The sequence below is a fragment of the Scylla paramamosain genome, chromosome 8, assembly GCF_035594125.1.
Source record: "Scylla paramamosain isolate STU-SP2022 chromosome 8, ASM3559412v1, whole genome shotgun sequence".
Classification (NCBI taxonomy): domain Eukaryota; kingdom Metazoa; phylum Arthropoda; class Malacostraca; order Decapoda; family Portunidae; genus Scylla; species Scylla paramamosain.
The window spans coordinates 15,063,461-15,082,039 of record NC_087158.1 but is presented as its reverse complement, the minus strand read 5'-3'; the positions used below and the strand labels follow the sequence as shown (position 1 = coordinate 15,082,039).

Below are 18,579 nucleotides of genomic sequence, written 5' to 3'. Positions count from 1 at the left end.
TAGTGACCAGTGACTAACCAACTCTCCCAGCCCAGCCAGCCAGCCACCCGCCCGCCCTCCGCGCCGCGCTCCGCCACGCAACACTGCACCACGCTGCGGGCCACGTGTGTGCATGGAGAGCCTTGTTACCTTGTTGCCTTGCGCCTTCCTGTCACTGTGGGGTGGCTGTGGGTGGCCAGGAGGTGGGGATTAGGAGGAGGAAAAGATGGAGGAGGTGGAGGTAGCCTGTGAGAGTATGGGTGGCTGCCAAAGCGATAGGAGACGGAAGAGGAGGAGGAGGAGGTAGTAGTGGTGGTGGTGGTAGCAACAATATGGGCGCGTCGATCATTGTTCAGTGTCTCCTCCTCCTCCTCCTCCTCCTCCTCCTCCTCCTCATCCTCCTCCTGTCTCGTTCCTCTTTCCTCCTCTTTGTCCTTTGTTTGGCATCGAGCAGGGGCAAGGAGATCAGGATTGAGGCCCTGGGGGGGATAAGAGAAAAGAGAAAGGCGGGAAAGGCTGGAGGGGAGGGTGGCACGGAGGGCGGGAGAGGCAGAGAGGCAGGCGCATGCTGGTCTCCGTGTCTCAGCTGCCCGAGAGAGAGACGCTGATTCGGATTTGCGACAGGTTGTTCGTGTGGCTGCATGAGAGAGAGAGAGAGAGAGAGAGAGAGAGAGAGAGAGAGAGAGAGAGAGAGAGAGAGATTCTAAAACACTTCCACCACACCATCACTATATTTCAAAGGATGTAGTTGAAATTACACAGATTTTCAAGGTTTTTTGTTTTTTCAGTGGCAGATTAGCAATATATATCCACATTATTAACAGGAGAAACACTTTTTAGGACCCGGTTAACTATCTCTGTGGCCTTTGAAAATACGGGTCAGAGAGAGAGAGAGAGAGAGAGAGAGAGAGAGAGAGAGAGAGGAGGGGGCGCGTGTATGTGAAAGGACAGTTTTGAAGATTTGTTTGTTTTCCTTTCCCTATTTTTTTTCTCGACCATATTTCAGTGATAATATCTTCCTTTCTTCTCTGAATTTCTCATAACTCCTCCTCCTCCTCCTCCTCCTCCTCCTCCTCCTCCTGTTTGCCCTCAACCTTCATTACTTTCGCCTTTCCTTCACTCCCTTCCTCATTTTCCCTTCCTCTTCCTCTCCCTCCACTCCAAATTCACTCTCACCTCTCCTCACCGCCTCAATTATTTCTCGTTTCCCTCCTTCTCTCCCTTCAATTATATCTTCTCTTTTACCCTCCTCCTCCTTTCTTCCATCCTTCCGTACTTGCTTTTTATTCCTCTCTCTCTCTCTCTCTCTCTCTCTCTCTCTCTCTCTCTCTCTCTCTCTCTCTCTCTCTCTCTCTCTCTCTCTCTCTCTCTCTCTCTCGTACACTTTCTCTTCTTCCTCCCACGTAAACTTCCTTCATCTTTCCCTTTTCTCTTTTTCTCCCTCACTTTCTCCACTTCACTATACTTCTCCCTCCCTCCCTCCCTCCCTCCCTCCACACACACTCACTCACTCTTTTCCCTCCAATGCATACATAAACTTGGCTCTCTCTCTCTCTCTCTCTCTCTCTCTCTCTCTCTCTCTCTCTCTCTCTCTCTCTCTCTCTCTCTCTCTCTCTCTCTCTCTCGCTTCCGTTCCTCCTTCCTCTCTTTTGTCTCCCCTCCTCCTCCTCCTCTTCCTCCTCCTCCTCCTCCTCCTCCTCCTCCTCCTCCTCCTCCTTCTCCTTCTCCTCCTCCTCCTCCTCCTCCTCCTCCTCCTCCTCCTCCTCCTCCTCCTCCTCCTCCATATCTCTCTCTCTCTCTCTCTCTCTCTCTCTCTCTCTCTCTCTCTCTCTCTCTCTCTCTCTCTCTCTCTCTCTCTCCGATCTTCTTCTCTTCTCCCTCCCTCCTTTCTTCTCCCCTTCCCGCCCACCCTTCTCTCCCCTCTTTCCTCATTCTCAGTCTCTCCCCCTCTCTCTTCCCTCTCCCTCTCCCTTTATTTTGGGGGTTGTCATCAGGGTTGCCAGGTTGCTCTCTCTCTCTCTCTCTCTCTCTCTCTCTCTCTCTCTCTCTCTCTCTCTCTCTCTCTCTCTCTCTCTCTCTCTCTCTCTCTCTCTGTGTGTGTGTGTGTGTGTGTGTGTGTGTGTGTGTGTGTGTGTGTGTTTAAAAGGACCCGCAGAGAGAGAGAGAGAGAGAGAGAGAGAGAGAGAGAGAGAGAGAGAGAGAGAGAGAGAGAGACGGGGGTGGTAGGGGGGAGGGGCGAGTTGCAGGAAGCGCGTTTCCCGTCCATAAGAGCGACAGTGGTTTGTCCTCCTCCTCCTCCTCCTCCTCCTCCTCCTCCTCCTCCTCTTACGCATGGCCATGAACTGAGCTACACCTGTTTAGAAGTGACCGCCTCCTCCTCCTCCTCCTCCTCCTCCTCCTCCTCCTCCTCCTCTTCCTCCTCCTCCTCCTCCTCCTCCTACTCCTCTTCCTCTTGTCTTATATGTCGCTTCGTTTTTATTCTTCTGTTTGCTGTTCTTCTTCTTCTTCTTCTTCTTCTTCTTCTTCTTCTTCTTCTTCTTTTCGTGGATTTTTTTCTTTTGTTTATTTTTGCTCCACTGATGCGTTTTCCCTCTCTCTCTCTCTCTCTCTCTCTCTCTCTCTCTCTCTCTCTCTCTCTCTCTCTCTCTCTCTCTCTCTCTCTCTCTCTCTCTCTCTCTCTCTCTCTCTCTCTCTCTCTCTGTGTGTGTGTGTGTGTGTGTGTGTGTGTGTGTGTGTGTGTGTGTGTGTGGCGTTATTTATTGATTTTATTTCATCCTCGCGCGTCATTTAAGTGATCCCTCGTAAGCCCTGCCTCCCTCCCTCCCTCCTCCTCCTCCTCCTCCTCCTCCTCCTCCTCCTCCTCCTCCTCCTCCTCCTCCTCTTCATTTGTTTCCTCCTGTCCTTTCTCCTCGTTCTCGTTTTTTTCTTTCATGCATACCTCTCCATCGGCGTCAGTTCTCCTCCTCCTCCTCCTCCTCTTCCATATTCATCCACCGCCCGCGGCCCCCTCTGGAGGTTCCTGGAGGTTGTTGACTCCCCGCAGCTAGGGAGGAGGGTGGAGATAAGGGGGGAGGAAGAAGATTCACCCGCATCCACTCCTCATCTCCTCCACCTCCCCCATAACATCTCTCCTTTATGTATATCCTATCACCTCTTGTACTGTTTCCTCCTTTGTTATCCTCCCTCCTCCTCCTCCTCCTCCTCCTGCCTCTTTACCCAATAGTTAGTTAATAATTGTTACCATTCATTCTTACAGTGCCCAGAATGCCTGTTCATGTTTGGTTTTCCTTTGTATTCCTCCTCCTCCTCCTCCTCCTCCTCCTCCATTATTCTCTCACCCCAGCCCTCCCCTGTCTCCTCACTCTCCCCACTCAGTAATAACTCTCCCTTCCCTATTTCCTGAACTCTCACCCACTTGGGCTCACCTGCTCTCACTCACCCTTGTCGTTCCCACGCCCTTCCTCCTCCTCCTCCTCCTCCTCCTCCTCCTCCTCCTCCTCTGCGGACATGTCTTATCCTCTTCCTTCTCCTCCTCTTCCATTGTTTCCAATCTAGATTTCTCTCTCTCTCTCTCTCTCTCTCTCTCTCTCTCTCTCTCTCTCTCTCTCTCTCTCTCTCTCTCTCTCTCTCTCTCTCTCTCTCTCTCTTGTACATTCATCTCCCAGTTCAGAATTTCTCTTTTGCTCCTCCTTTTCCGGTTTCCTCCAATACCCTCCCCACCAGCAGTGCTTGGAGGAGGAGGAGGAGGAGGAAGTGGAAGAGGTGAAGGAGGTAATGATTGAGATGTGTTGCCTGCACTCCTTCCTTCTTTCCTTCCTTCATTCTTTCTTTCTTTCTTTCTTTCTTTCTTTCTTTCTTTCTTTCTTTCTTTCCTTCCTTCCTTCCTTCCTTCCTTCCTTCCTTCCTTCCTTCCTTCCCCATGTCAGTTTCCATCTCCTCCTCCTCCTCCTCCTCCTCCTCCAACTCTTTCTCCTCCCGTCCTATCGAATGTGTGTTTGGGAGGCTGTCTTTGTTATGAACGAGGAGGAAGAGGAGGAGGAGGAGACTGTGGTGCTCGAAATGGAGGAGGAGGAGAAGGAAGAGAACATGATGGTGGTGGTGGTGGTGGTGGCGGCGATACTATTGATGGGAGAGGAGGAGAAGGAGGAGGAAGAGGAGCAGGAGGAGGAGATTGGAAGATGTAAACGGGTGGAAGGAAGGAGGAGGATGAGGGGAGATATAGATGGATGAGGAGAGACGAAAAGAGGAGGAGGAGGAGAAGAAGGAGAATATTATAGAGACGAATGGAAGAGAGAGGAAAGGAAGAGAACGCAAACTCACAGGAACACAAAGAAAGGACAAAGCAGCAGTCCTGTATGTCCTTACGTGGCTGCTTGTGGGAGGCTGAGGATGATGATGATGATGAGGAGGAGGAGGAGGAGGAGAAGGAGGTGAAAAGAAAAGGAAATACATGGAAGATGATAATGATGATGATGATGGTGGTGGTGGTGGTGGTGGTGGTGGTGGTGAAAGAGGAAGTGGTGTTGGTGAAAATTAATCAGGTATTGTGTAGATAAAGGAGGGCAAGAAGATGATGGAAGAGGAGGGAAAAATAGCAGGAGGAGGAGGAGGAGGAGGAGGAGGAGGAGGAGGAGGAGGAGGAGGAAAAACAACAAGCGGGTTTCCTATTAGCTACACATGTTGTTTGTAACTGTTTCTTTCTTTCTTTCTTTCTTTCTTTCTTTCTTTCTTTCTTTCTTTCTTTCTTTCTTTTTCTCTCTTTTTCCTCTTCCTTCTTCTTCTTGTTCTTCTTGTTCTTGTTCTTGTTCTTGTTCTTCTTCTTCTTCTTATTATTATTATTATTATTATTATTATTATTATTATTATTATTATTATTATTATTATTATTATTACTATTACTATCATCATCATCATCATCATTATCATCATCATCACCATTAAGAAGCTTACATAGAAGAGGTTACTATGAAAGCGAAAGTCCTCCTCCTCCTCCTCCTCCTCCTCCTCCTCCTCCTCCTCCTCCTCCTCCTCCTCCTCCTCCTCCTCCTTCTTTAAAGCTGAACAACTGCTCTTACATCTCATGGTCCCATACACCCCATGCCTCTCTCTCTCTCTCTCTCTCTCTCTCTCTCTCTCTCTCTCTCTCTCTCTCTCTCTCTCTCTCTCTCTCTCTCTCTCTCTCTCTCTCTCTGAGTATCCTCTTTCTATCTGTCTGTTTTCTATGCATCGATTCTATCTCATCCTGTTGTTGCTTTCAGTGAGAGAGAGAGAGAGAGAGAGAGAGAGAGAGAGAGAGAGAGAGAGAGAGAGAGAGAGAGAGAGAGAATTTGCCTTTTCACTAGTCTTTGTTGTCGTACGTCTCTCTCTCTCTCTCTCTCTCTCTCTCTCTCTCTCTCTCTCTCTCTCTCTCTCTCTCTCTCTCTCTCTCTCTCTCTCTCTCTCTAATCCCTTCTCCCTATGGCTTTGTTCAGTCACCCTGCGCAAGCTTGCATGTTTGAGTGGCCTGCGAGGGATTAGAGAGAGAGAGAGAGAGAGAGAGAGAGAGAGAGAGAGAGAGAGAGAGAGAGAGAGAGAGAGAGAGAGAGATATCCAAATCAGATTCAAATTATTTTTTTTCCCAACCAGCTGGGTAGTAGTTATTACACTGAGCTTAATTGGCAGACTGTTGTTTACATGTTAAATTTGTATTGCGCTGATGGTAAAAAATAAAGGTAAAGGGAATGAAGATCAGTGTGTAGGGAGAGGCGTGTTGTGGCGCCGCGCTGGTCACGTCAGCAGGCCGCACCACCAGCAGACGTTGAATTCATTATTGTCAGTAAGATTACACTGAAATAAGTACGGTTACGGTGAAGTGCATTAAATTACAGAGAAATAAGTTAAATTACGGTAAAAGTACATTAGATTCCAGTTCAGTAAGTAAAGTTACAGTAAAGTAGATTAGATTAGAGTGAAATTAAATAAAACTACAATTAAATAGATTAAACTAAAGTGACATAAATAAAGTTACAGTAAAGTAGATTAGGTTACTATAAGATAAAATATAAATAGGTACAATAAAATTAATTATATTAGTGACATAAGTAAAGTTACAGTAAAGTAGAATAGATTTCAGTGATATAAATAACGTTACAGTTAAAGTAGACAAGATTACGGAGAGATAAGTAAAATTATAATGAAATAAATAAAAATCACAACATAAAATAACAGCAAAAACATCAAATTTTCCAGTCTTCAGTTAATATGTGTGTGCTATGTACCATTTGGCTTTTTCAATATATTCTTAACGAATACAGATAAAAAAATATAACTTAGTGATATTTGGTAGGGATTCCCTCTCTCTCTCTCTCTCTCTCTCTCTCTCTCTCTCTCTCTCTCTCTCTCTCTCTCTCTCTCTCTCTCTCTCTCTCTCTCTCTCTCTCTCTCTCTCTTGTTCTTTTGCAGAGGTGGCTTTTGCGTCAGTGTTTGTCTGCTTAGGGAATAGCAAAGTTATTTTGTTGCCTGGTCACGCTGCTTGTACTGGTGACTGCTGGGGGGCAGTGGAGCGAGGCGTGGCATAGACAGGCCGCTCAGTGACGAACACACGGTATTACTGACCTTGAGGGATTTGTGTTTGATTTTCAGCCCTCCTAGTTCTTTGAAGGCACGGGAGATATGATCATATTTTTCTTACCACCGATCTTAACTTTGTTTGGAAAATTTAGCTTTCCTTGCACTTCCTGTATTTGAATAGTTACTGCGGTGCCCAAATTCATTAGTGTGAGTTGACACGGGTGAGTGGACAACAATTTCCTCGCTAAATTCGTCAAAGCTCATACTAATACGACTATAATTATAATAACGTTCCTATGATATTTATTTTATTTATCTATATTTATTTATTTTTTTTATTTATTTATCCATTTATTTATTTATTTATTTATTTTATTTATTTATTTTTTATTTTATTTATTTATTTTTATTTTTTCTGGTGACATGTTAAATGCGTGTCGAACGGTAAGTACTGGTGCCTGTACAAAGCCAAATGTTTAACAAGTGTGGCGGGACGGATGCTGACGTGGCGGGTCTGCTAGTAGTGTTCTCGGATGTATTGCATGGCAACTGTTTCCTTCCGGTGAAAAGACGTACATTGTGTTTAGATAAGACTGACCACGACTACATGTCTGGGAGGATGTTACTTTGCCTTGTTAAGGGTAGCTTTTTTTTTTTTTTTTTTTTTTTTTCTCAAAGAGCAGTTGGGAAAAAATCGAGTCATAAGTTAGACTGCGAGAATGTTCGATCACTCATGTACTCAGCCACGTCATGAACAGAAAGCTTTAGCAATGCAGGACCTAGGATGGAGCCTTGAAGGACGCCATAGCTGACATTTACTTCTGTAGATTTTACTTTTTTCTTCAGCTTGATAGATAAGAGTTCTGTCTAGTTCTGTTAGAATTAGAGCATTTGCGTAGAAGAATATTGTGACTGACAATATCAACTGCGTTTCACAAATCAAGAAGTTAAATGATGTTTTCACCGTCCATAATCTCATGTATTTCACCAATAGTCACAGTTAAAGCAGACCTGGTAGAAAGCTTTTGGTCTGAAGCAATGTTGGCAGTCACAAAGATGCTTGCCCCACAACACTATATAAAGTTGATTTTTTCTAAGCTTAGAGGACAGACAAAATGTGTGTGTGTGTGTGTGAGAGAGAGAGAGAGAGAGAGAGAGAGAGAGAGAGAGAGAGAGAGAGAGAGAGAGAGAGAGAGAGAGAGAGAGAAGGAACGGTGGGTCTTGAAATTGTCCCACTCTCTCTCTCTCTCTCTCTCTCTCTCTCTCTCTCTCTCTCTCTCTCTCTCTCTCTCTCTCTCTCTCTGACACACACATACACACATCTACATCTATAGTACTGTGTATGGCGGTACAGTTATTTGCTTTTACACGATTTCTGTATTCACACATGCACGTATATATACATATTGCATAAATACATACATACATACATACATACATACAAAGTGAATTTAGAATCTTGAATCTATCCAGTACTACTACTACTACTACTACTACTACTACTACTACTACTACTACTACTACTACTACTACCACTACTACTACTTCATTGCTGTCTAAAAATAACTTTCCATTCTCAGGCATTGTTGAAAGTACAGTAGATATTGAGCAATGAATTTCTCTCTCTCTCTCTCTCTCTCTCTCTCTCTCTCTCTCTCTCTCTCTCTCTCTCTCTCTCTCTCTCTCTCTCTCTCTCTCTCTCTCTCTCTCTCTCTCTCTCTCTCTCTCTCCACCATATTTCATCCGTGAGAGAAAGAACTCATGACATTAATAATTATTTTTCCTCTCAAGAGATGGCGTTGCTGTCACACTTGTTTTTCTTCACATGTATTTTCTCTTCATATTTTCTTCTTCATCTGTCGTTTTCCTATTATTTGTGCGATAGAAAGACGTATTATTAATTACACCCCTTCCCCTCCACCCCCCGTGAAGAGATGGCGGTTGTGTCGTGCTGTTGTTTAAATCTCCCGCCAAGTTTTATTCCCTTGACTTTTTTTTTCTCTCTTCCTCTTTTCCCTTCTGTATTGTGAGTGACGTAATTCTTTTTTTTATACTTGATTGAGTTATCCAAGACCTTTTGCCCTCTTCCTTCTTAACCCTTTGTACCCTTCCTCCCCTCGCAGGCCTTGGGGAGGGCAGGAAGGGAGAGGTAGAGAACGTGGGAGTGGGGGAGGAGGGGGGAGAAGGGAGAGTGTTGGAGGGGAAGAGATACTGAGAGATGGAGAGAGTAGAGTGGCGAGGATTGAGTTGTGTAATGGTAAAGATTAATGGAGAGAGAGAGAGAGAGAGAGAGAGAGAGAGAGAGAGAGAGAGAGAGAGAGAGAGAGAGAGAGAGAGAGAGAGAGCAAATAAAATCTCTCGTTATACTAGCAATTATGGAATGTAAATTTAATTAATATTGTTCTGTATTAGTGCAGTGGAAATGTTTTGTGGAATATGAAACCAAAAGAGGAAAGAAAGAAAAAAAAAAGACTTATTGCATTATTCTTTTCCTTTCTCTTTCCTGTATTCTATCATCCTTTTCCTCTTACTCTTGCATTTCCTCTTCCTCTTCTTCCTCCTTTCCCTTTGCATATTTTTAGTGTCATTTCTTATCTTTTGTATTTTTTATCTATTTTTTTCCTTTCCCAATCCCCTCCTGTTCCCTCTTTCTATCCTTCTTTTTATTATCTTCCTTTGTATTTATTATATTTCTTTCCTTTTCCTTCCCTTCCCCTTCTCCTTCGCTCACTTCCTCTTTATTCTTTTCCCGTTCTTAGTCTTTTCCCCTCTCTTCCCCTCACCATGCCTCCTTCCCTCTCCCCTTCCTCCCCTACCACACACACACACACACACACACACACACACACACACACACACACACACACATAAGCGTGATGGTGGTGGTAGTGGTGGCGGCGAGGTTGCTATGGTGACGGCGCGCTTTGAGTAGTGGTGGTGGTGGTGGTGGTGGAGGTGGAGAACGTGCAGATAAAGGCATTGATGGGGGGAGTGGTTGAAGGGGTGGAGGGCAAGGGGCGTTGCTAGCTAACATGGGTGGTGGTGGTGGTGGTGGTGGTGGTGAGGTATGTTAGGTCACGAGTACCGGTTTGTGCCGCTATGTCTGTCCCTGGGGCCACCACCATTACACCACCACCATCACCACTGCCACCACCACGGACACAATCACCATCATTCATCACTCACCATCACTGACTTCCTCTTCCATCATTTCTTGTGTTTGTACGTTTTAAATCACTGTTACCATCACCACCACGGGCCTCACCATCACCATCACCATCATCATTTATCATCGACTTCCTCTTTACTTTGCATCATCGTTATCATTCATCATTATCGTTATCCTGCGTCATCTTTAATTAGCTCCAGTCATCACCATCATCACCTTCACCGTTCATACCACTGTTATTCCACATCATCTTTAATTAGCTCCAGTCATCACCATCCTCATCACTTTCACCGCTCATCACCACTGTTATTTTACATCATCTTCATTCATCACTATCATCAATCACCATTCATAACCACCAGCTCTAAATCATCACTCATCTTTTCCTTCACCACCACCACCACCACTACCACTATCACACCAACTACCACCATTAAATATCTAAGAACGATCAGAAGTAGCAAGTCACCACCACCATCACCAGTAACATCACTACCACTACTATTAACATCACCACCACCACCTCTAGTTTCTCTTCCCAGCGGCCGTGACACTTCGTAATATCGCTGTACGTGCTGATGGCATTACGATACTTTCGAATTTCTCTCCTCCAGTCATCGCAGTCATCAGCCAATCACCAATCACCCTAGATATCATCAACCAATCCCTTATCAGTTTTCATTCTTCCTTATTTTTATTTTCAGCCAATCAGTATTCAGCTCTTTCCTGTAATAAACGGTCACACACTTTTCGAAACTTTATAATTTTCCGTAAATTTCAGTATTTCATTTATTTATTTATTACTCCCAATAAAAGTTATTTACTTATTTATTTATTTTTTTCAGTTCCAGTTAAAATACTGATTTAATGTTTGAACATTTGCCAGATTGAGTGAATTGATTAACAGAGCCATACTTAAAAAAATAGTGAATTCCATTGAGTTTAATAAATACTTTTTTTTTCGTGTATCTCTCTCTCTCTCTCTCTCTCTCTCTCTCTCTCTCTCTCTCTCTCTCTCTCTCTCTCTCTCTCTCTCTCTCTCTCTCTCTCTCTCTCTCTCTCTCTCTCTCCGTAGTTTCTCTCGACCTTTCTAACTTCCCGTCACGTAATTTGAGGGAGCACGACCTTGCAGAGAGAGAGAGAGAGAGAGAGAGAGAGAGAGAGAGAGAGAGAGAGAGAGAGAGAGAACTGGGAGTCACAACCATACCATACTCTCTCTCTCTCTCTCTCTCTCTCTCTCTCTCTCTCTCTCTCTCTCTCTCTCTCTCTCTCTCTCTCTCTCTCGGCGGTAGTAGTAGTAGTAGTAGTAGTAGTAGTAGTAGTAGTAGTAGTAGTGATGTTCCCATGCTCCCAGGCCCGCGGCGAGGCGAGGGTTTACAAAGGTCAGGGGCGCCAGGCAATGTGTCCTCAATATGCCAGGCGAGGAGCCACGAGATGTAGGCAAGAACAGAAAGCGGCAGCCAAGATCCCACATTGTGATGCAGGGCGCGGCCTGACAACTTTTCTTCCTTCCTCCTCTCTCCGCCTAACACTACTACAACTTCTTTCTTTCCTCCTCCTCCTCCTCCTCCTCCTCCTCCTCCTCCTCCTCCTCCTCCTCCTCCTCCTCCTCCTCCTGCTACTGCTACTACTTTTATTTTCTTCCTTTTTTCTTTTCTTCCTCGTTTTCTTTCACGTTTCTTTGTTTTTGTTTTTCTCTCGTTGTGGCGGTAAAATTTTGCAGTCAGTCTTCTTCTTCTTCTTCTTCTTATTATTATTATTATTATTATTTTTATTATTATTATTATTATTATTATTATTATTATTATTATTATTATTTTCATCTCTTCTTGTGTCTTCTTTCTTCTCTTCCTCTTCCTCATTCCTCGTCTTCCGTTATCCCTTCATTTCTTGTTCCTACTCTTTATCTCTTTCGTCTCCTCTCTCCTTATCTTTTTCCTCATCCTTTTAGTTCCTCCTCCTCCTCCTCCTCCTCCTCCTCCTCCTCCTCCTCCTCCTCCTCCTCCTCCTCCTCCTCCTCCTCCTCCTTTGTCTGTCTCGGTGCTGTTTTCATGGAATTATAAGCGAATACGAGTAATAAAAGAACAACGTAAGAGTATTAATGCATGTAACCTGACTTGCATGATATGGGCTTGCTTACTGATGCGCATCACTTGTGTCATACTTATACACGTACGTGATGTCACCATGTATGCTGCTTGGCGTCAAAACTGAGTGATGAAAGCCACTATCTATTATATGGAAAGGCAGCCGATTGTATTTTATTTTTTTTTAATGATGGATTAGTTATGACCATTTAAGATCTTATTTCGCGCTGAAAAAAAAGTCAAAATAGCGACTATTTAACTCTGAACTTACTAAAGAAAGATCTAATTTAAGTCGAAATAGCATGAAGCAAGACATTTTTCATCTTTTTTTTTTCAATAAGGGCACTGGCCAAGAACAACAATTAGCGAAAAAAAAAAAAATCCCACAGTGTCAGTCCTAAAGGAAAGGTCAAAGAGATCATTAGAATTGGAGGATAGGTAAGTGTCTAGAAACCTTCTTCTTAAAGGAGTTAAAGTCATAGGAAGGAAGAAATAAAGAAGCAAGCAAGGAGTTCCAGAGTTGAGCAAATACTGGCAATACTAGACACAATGCTGAGCTCACTGCTTGTTAGAGACGAGCCATTACACTTAAATCTAGTTGAAGTAATAATATAAAAATGGTGCCGGATTCATATTGTTACAAAAAGCCAGTAGATTCATAACAGTGGTTCGTGTTCCTATGTTACTTTTCGCGCCAAAATAGACAAAACACCAACTTGCATTTCAAAAAGTCAACTGATTCTCTCTCTCTCTCTCTCTCTCTCTCTCTCTCTCTCTCTCTCTCTCTCTCTCTCTCTCTCTCTCTCTCTCTCTCTCTCTCTCTCTCTCTCTCTCTCTCTCTCCGCAGGGGTGTTTTATTTCATTTCATTTAGTTCAGAGATGTGTTGTACGGCCTGGCAAGGAGGATGAAAAGAAAAGTTAGAGGAAATTAGGTAACAAGGATGAATGATAAGACCAGAATAGAATAACTAGTCTTGTCGCAGTGCTCCAGTTGTTGTTGTTTTTGTTGTTGTTGTTGTTGTTGTTGTTGTCGCCGTTGTTGTTAGTACCATAACATTCAAATATGTCAAGGTTGGAATACAATAACTTTTTTTTCTTTTGTTTCTTTATCGCCTTCCTATTCTCTTCATCTTCCTTCCTTCCTTCCTTACCTCTCTCTCTCTCTCTTCACCCATTCACAAACCCACATTCACTCATTCACTCTCCCCTCTCTCGGCCTTAACTCGCTCTCTGTGTGTGTGTGTGTGTGTGTGTGTGTGTGTGTGTGTGTGTGTGTTGTAGACAAGTTGATATATTTTTTGGCAGCTTCCACACACACACACACACACACACACACACACACACACACACACACACACACACACACACACACACACACACACACACACACACACACACAGAGAGAGAGAGAGAGAGAGAGAGAGAGAGAGAGAGAGAGAGAGAGAGAGAGAGAGAGAGAGAGAGAGACGGAAGTGGAGCAGACATTTGAAAAGACACATTATCATATCATTTCATTCCTCCTCCTCCTCCTCCTCCTCCTCCTCCTCCTCCTCCTCCTCCTCCTCCTCCTCCTCCTCCTCCTCCTCCTCCTTAATCTTCCTTTTGAGGGCGAGGGCAAGGACTCAAGAAGAGCAGCTATTATTAAGCGTAGGACATGAGGGAGGAGTTAGCAAGAGAGGAGATGAAAGAAGAAAGAAAAAGTTATATAATTCTCTCTCTCTCTCTCTCTCTCTCTCTCTCTCTCTCTCTCTCTCTCTCTCTCTCTCTCTCTCTCTCTCTCTCTCTCTCTCTCTCTCTCTAAAAATTGACAGCCATTATTTTCAAGGCCGCTGTCATCAATGTTGTTTTTATTATTTTATTCTATTTCATTATATATATTTGCTTGTATTCTTCTGGTTTCTGTTGTTTTTTTGGGGATTATTTTTTGTTGTTATTGCTGTTGTTGTTGTTGTTGTTGTTGTTGGTGGTGGTGGTGGTGGTGGTGGTGGTGACAGCGCCTTATTCTCTTGTGTCTACGTAGTTTGTTGTTTTAAGTAGTTAAGTAGTGTTGCTAATCTGCTTCCATTATCGTTGTTACTACCACCACCATCACCACCACCACCACCACTCTCATTACTACCGCTACCACTACCAACAAGAAACGGTATCAGTCTATTGTTTCCATTTCTACAACAGTTACTACCATCACCATAACAATACACCACCACCACCACCACCACCACCACCACCACCGCTGCCTTCCGATATCGCTTGCAACACAACTTCGAACTTCCTTTGTATATAAAAGTGTTATAAACATTCCACGCGTGCCTCCCTCCATTGTCAGAGAGAGAGAGAGAGAGAGAGAGAGAGAGAGAGAGAGAGAGAGAGAGATACAGGCTGGTACGGAGAACTTTCGTGGTTAAAAAAATTACCGTTTTGAAAGCTTTCACTGTGTGTGTGTGTGTGTGTGTGTGTGTGTGTGTGAGGCCTTGAACTGAAGTGTAAGGATGACTGATATTTTAAATTTATAGTCTCTCTCTCTCTCTCTCTCTCTCTCTCTCTCTCTCTCTCTCTCTCTCTCTCTCTCTCTCTCTCTCTCTCTCTCAGAAGGAATGCAAGTCCAGGGCTAAAGACAATGTGCTCTCTAGTTGCCGGTTGCTTATTTGCACGCCTTTAATATTTATTATATTAACCTCGCAAGAAGGTCAGAAAATATCCCATCGTACTTACACTATCATAATTATTGTACATTAAGTTAATCAGATTTCTATTCACATTGTGATTTTCGAGCATTTTACTTTATATTCTCTTCCCCCAAATTTTCTACGATGTATTTTCTATATTTTCGTGATTTTTGAGGTGGTTGTTGGCTGGTTGATAGATCCTCGTACTTTCATATATACGTTTCTATTTTGTATGCAGTGTTGCAGAAACAAAAAATGAAAGATGTTTGTGGAGGGGATGATCAGAAACTCAAACTCGATTGTGCTGCGTAGTAAAAGACGTTTATCCCTTCTGTCTCTCTCCTCGTCCTCTCCTTCTCCACCCTCACCCCCTGTCTCCTCTCCCCACCACCCACCCACCCACCCACCCACCTCTTCCTCTTCCCCTTCCCCTTCCTCTCTTTGTTGGGTGCCACTCTGTCTACCGCAGCCTCTCTCTCTCTCTCTCTCTCTCTCTCTCTCTCTCTCTCTCTCTCTCTCTCTCTCTCTCTCTCTCTCTCTCTATGACGACAGTGCCTATACAGTTGAGACACTACTGAGAGGGATTACACACACACACACACACACACACACACACACACACACACACACACACACACACACACACACACACACACACGTCCCCTCCTTCCCCTCGTTCTCCTCCCCCTCCCTCCTCTGTCCCATTTCGCTCTCACTACGTAGTAACCTCTCTTCCTCCCTCCATCTTCCTCCCTCCCTTCCTCCCTCTATTCCATTCAGAAACGCCATATCATTATTATTTTTTTCTTTCTCTCTCTCTTTCCTTTTTCACTGTCAGGTTCACCGATCTGTGTAGCATTCAGTTCCACAGGTGTGATTGATCCTGCGTGTCGGATGTACTTGCTGCCTTTGCTCACTCCGCCTCTCTCCTCGCTTCTCCTCTCTCCGACGTCATCGATTCGAAAACATTTGGATGCGCACACTTCTCCCGATCATGTGTTACTTTCGTTTTCCTCTCGTTTTTTTTTTTTTTTTTTTTTTCGAGTTAACTTTTTTTTTTTGCTGTCTGTTTAATTTCCTTATTTTGTCCTGTTTTTTTCTCACTTTTTCTGCTTTTCTTTAATTTGTTGTTATTTTTTTTGTTCATGTGTTCTCTCTTATTTTTTTAGCTCTTTTTTTCTCTCCTTTTCCTGTTCCTCGTTTTTTTCCTTTGTGTCCTCTTACATTCACCTTTTTTTTTTTATCTTTCTTCTTCCTTTCTCAGTCCTCCTCCTCCACTTCCTTCTTCTTTAAGTTAAGGCCCCGTTTATCATATTGTTTGTTAACTGGTGTGTTTAACTCTCTTCCTGCTCCCATTCCTCCTCCTCCTCCTCCTCCTCCATTTATTGTGCTGTATTCTCTCTCCTCTCCAATACAAAACACCGCCATCATTACCAGTATCATCATATTCGCTTCAGAGGAGGGAGGGAAAAAAATCAATAATAAAAGTGCAGAAAATATCAATATGGGAACTTTAAGGAGAAATATCATATAAGTATCTCTCTCTCTCTCTCTCTCTCTCTCTCTCTCTCTCTCTCTCTCTCTCTCTCTCTCTCTCTCTCTCTCTCTCTCTCTCTCTCTTTGCGTAGTGTGAGTAACCTTGCAGCTCCAGTAAGATAGTGGGCGGTGGTGGTGGCGTTGGTGGTGGTGGTGATGATGACTCATAAAAACAAGTGCTGCTGGTGCTCTCTCTCTCTCTCTCTCTCTCTCTCTCTCTCTCTCTCTCTCTCTCTCTCTCTCTCTCTCTCTCTCTCAACCTAAATATATCGCACTTACTAAAACTTACGGTCTGAACCATTTAGATTATCAATTAACTCAATTCTGAAACTTCAGAACATTCCACCCGATGGATAGTTTCGGTTACTTAGGAAAGACTACCGGTAGCTAGATTGGAATTCGGACATTACCAGACGTGATAATCTGGTTTGCGTTAGATAGGCTATTAGATAAAGGATAAGGCTGATAGCACCAATAGCTCATCACATGACGAGAGATAAACCCAACCCAACCCAGACATCCATGCAGACAAACAGACAGACAGACTTACAGACAAACAAAACAGCCATACAGAAAGACTCGCAGCCAGATGGAGCCAGCCTGACTGACTTGCATACAGACTCAGCCAGCCAAACGGAGACAAATATCCAAGCACAACCTAATAGAGCGCTGGCTTGACTGACAGCCACACATACAAATTTACAACCAGCAGACTATCAGCCAGACAGACAGACAGACAGACAGACAAATCCACACCTAGCCAGTCACACAGGCGCACACACCAGCACATACCCTGGCTAACAACACTATAGATAGCCACAGACATACAGGTTACCAAAAGGGGAGACAGAGAAACCTACATCCAGCCAGCTGAACACAGAAGCAGGATATGGCATGGATGATAAAGTTCGATTTATTTTTAGGACATTACTAAACAACCAGCCATGCAAACAAGATACTGAAGAACGTGACAGATGATCGAAAAAAAGAGGCTATTTTAAACTGCCACACACAGTCGAACCTCAAAATAGCCTACGAACATCTTTTATTACTGAAACACGAACTTTGGAAGGGTTTTCGTGTAACGTCAGGTGAGGGGTGGAGTAGCTGGCTTAAATATAGACCACGTAACATGTGATGATGATAAGGGAATCACGTATTATCTCTCTATCTCTCCCTACTGTACGTAATGCAGTTGTTGGCATGTAACAATTAAGAATACTCATCTATCTAGAATTATCATGGCCTTGATAACTTTTTTCTTTATTTTCTATCTCCGTTTATGCCTTGTAACTGTCTGAATATCACTTTTTCTCCCTCTCTTTTTTTCCCCTTATACCTTGAGCCACCTTGCTCTTTCTGGCTACACGCCCGTACGTGCCTTGTAGTGTATTTAATATTGAACAATGCTATATACGTACATAAGGTGTAAAGGGCAGAGGAATATGTTAGAACGCGCGTGTGTGTGTGTGTGTGTGTGTGTTCATACCTAACTGTATTTCTGTACATTGAGTGAACCTTGAAGTGTCTGACCTCTTCCTGTCTTTTTAATGTTGTTCTTATAATTTATTTTCTTTTTGAAGTGATAAAATTGACGTCATTTATATACATCTGCCGAGGTTAGCTCACATAAAATTATATATTAAGTATTAAACCCTTAGAAAGTATCAAAGGAAGAGGAAAACAGAAAAAGCTCTAAAGATACGACGTAGTAACATACATGTTTATAGTTATGTTTTATGATTGATTGAAAGTTTGGTGCCTCAGTGCGTTGGTGATGGTGGTAGCGTGTGGCCAGTGTTAGTGGGTGATGGTGCTAACAGGAGTGCTTCATAGGGGCACCCAGCGCAGTGTTGCCACCACCACCTTAACTCATGACAGCTCTTGTCCAAATTGTTGATATAATCTGTGCCAGCGTTGCCTTCTGCTCCTCGCAACGCTGACTTCCCTATATTTCCTCGAACTCTTCAAGCAGTGTGTTATGTGTTTGCGTCTCTGTCCTCCAGAATCTTTGGAAAGCTGAGGAAAAGTGAAAATAGCTTCAATCATCACAGAAGGTTTTTTTATGGAATTATGCAAAAAAAAAAAAAAAAAAAATAGAAATTATAGAAAGCTTAATTTTTTTTAGCTGTTTACTTTTCCTTATAATTGCTTTTTCCGAACTTTTAATCATAAAAACTGAGAATTCTTTTTTTTAGTCTTTTTCGTGGTCTTCCAACAGCGCCTTCTATGTTAAATAATGGCTGTCATGCTAACTTGTTTTCGAACTCCAGTCATGTCCAGTTAAGCCTTAATTGTTGTTGGAAATATTTTAAACCTTCAAAGTGTGCGATCCATTCTCTATCAGCCTCACTATCGCAACCCTGGCAATGATTTAACTGCAGTGCGTGGCTTGCAGGGAAACACTGCAGGGGGAGCAGGAGTGTTGTGTGTAAAATCATAATTGAATTTACTGATCTTTATTTTCATTCGTGTGCTGTCTTTCCTAGTTTTCTGTATTCCTGTCTCACATTGTTCTTTCATACTTCTTTTCCTAGGAATGTTATAAGAATACAGACACGGTGAAGAAAGAACATGTTGAATATCTCTCTCT

The 18,579-nt window shown here is 43.4% G+C and overlaps 1 protein-coding gene across 5 annotated transcripts in view; it reads left to right on the top strand.

Moving 5' to 3' along the window:
* Window positions 1-18,579, top strand: part of LOC135102836 (guanine nucleotide exchange factor for Rab-3A-like) — a 78,751-nt gene that overhangs the window by 45,357 nt on the left and 14,815 nt on the right. The window lies entirely within an intron of this gene.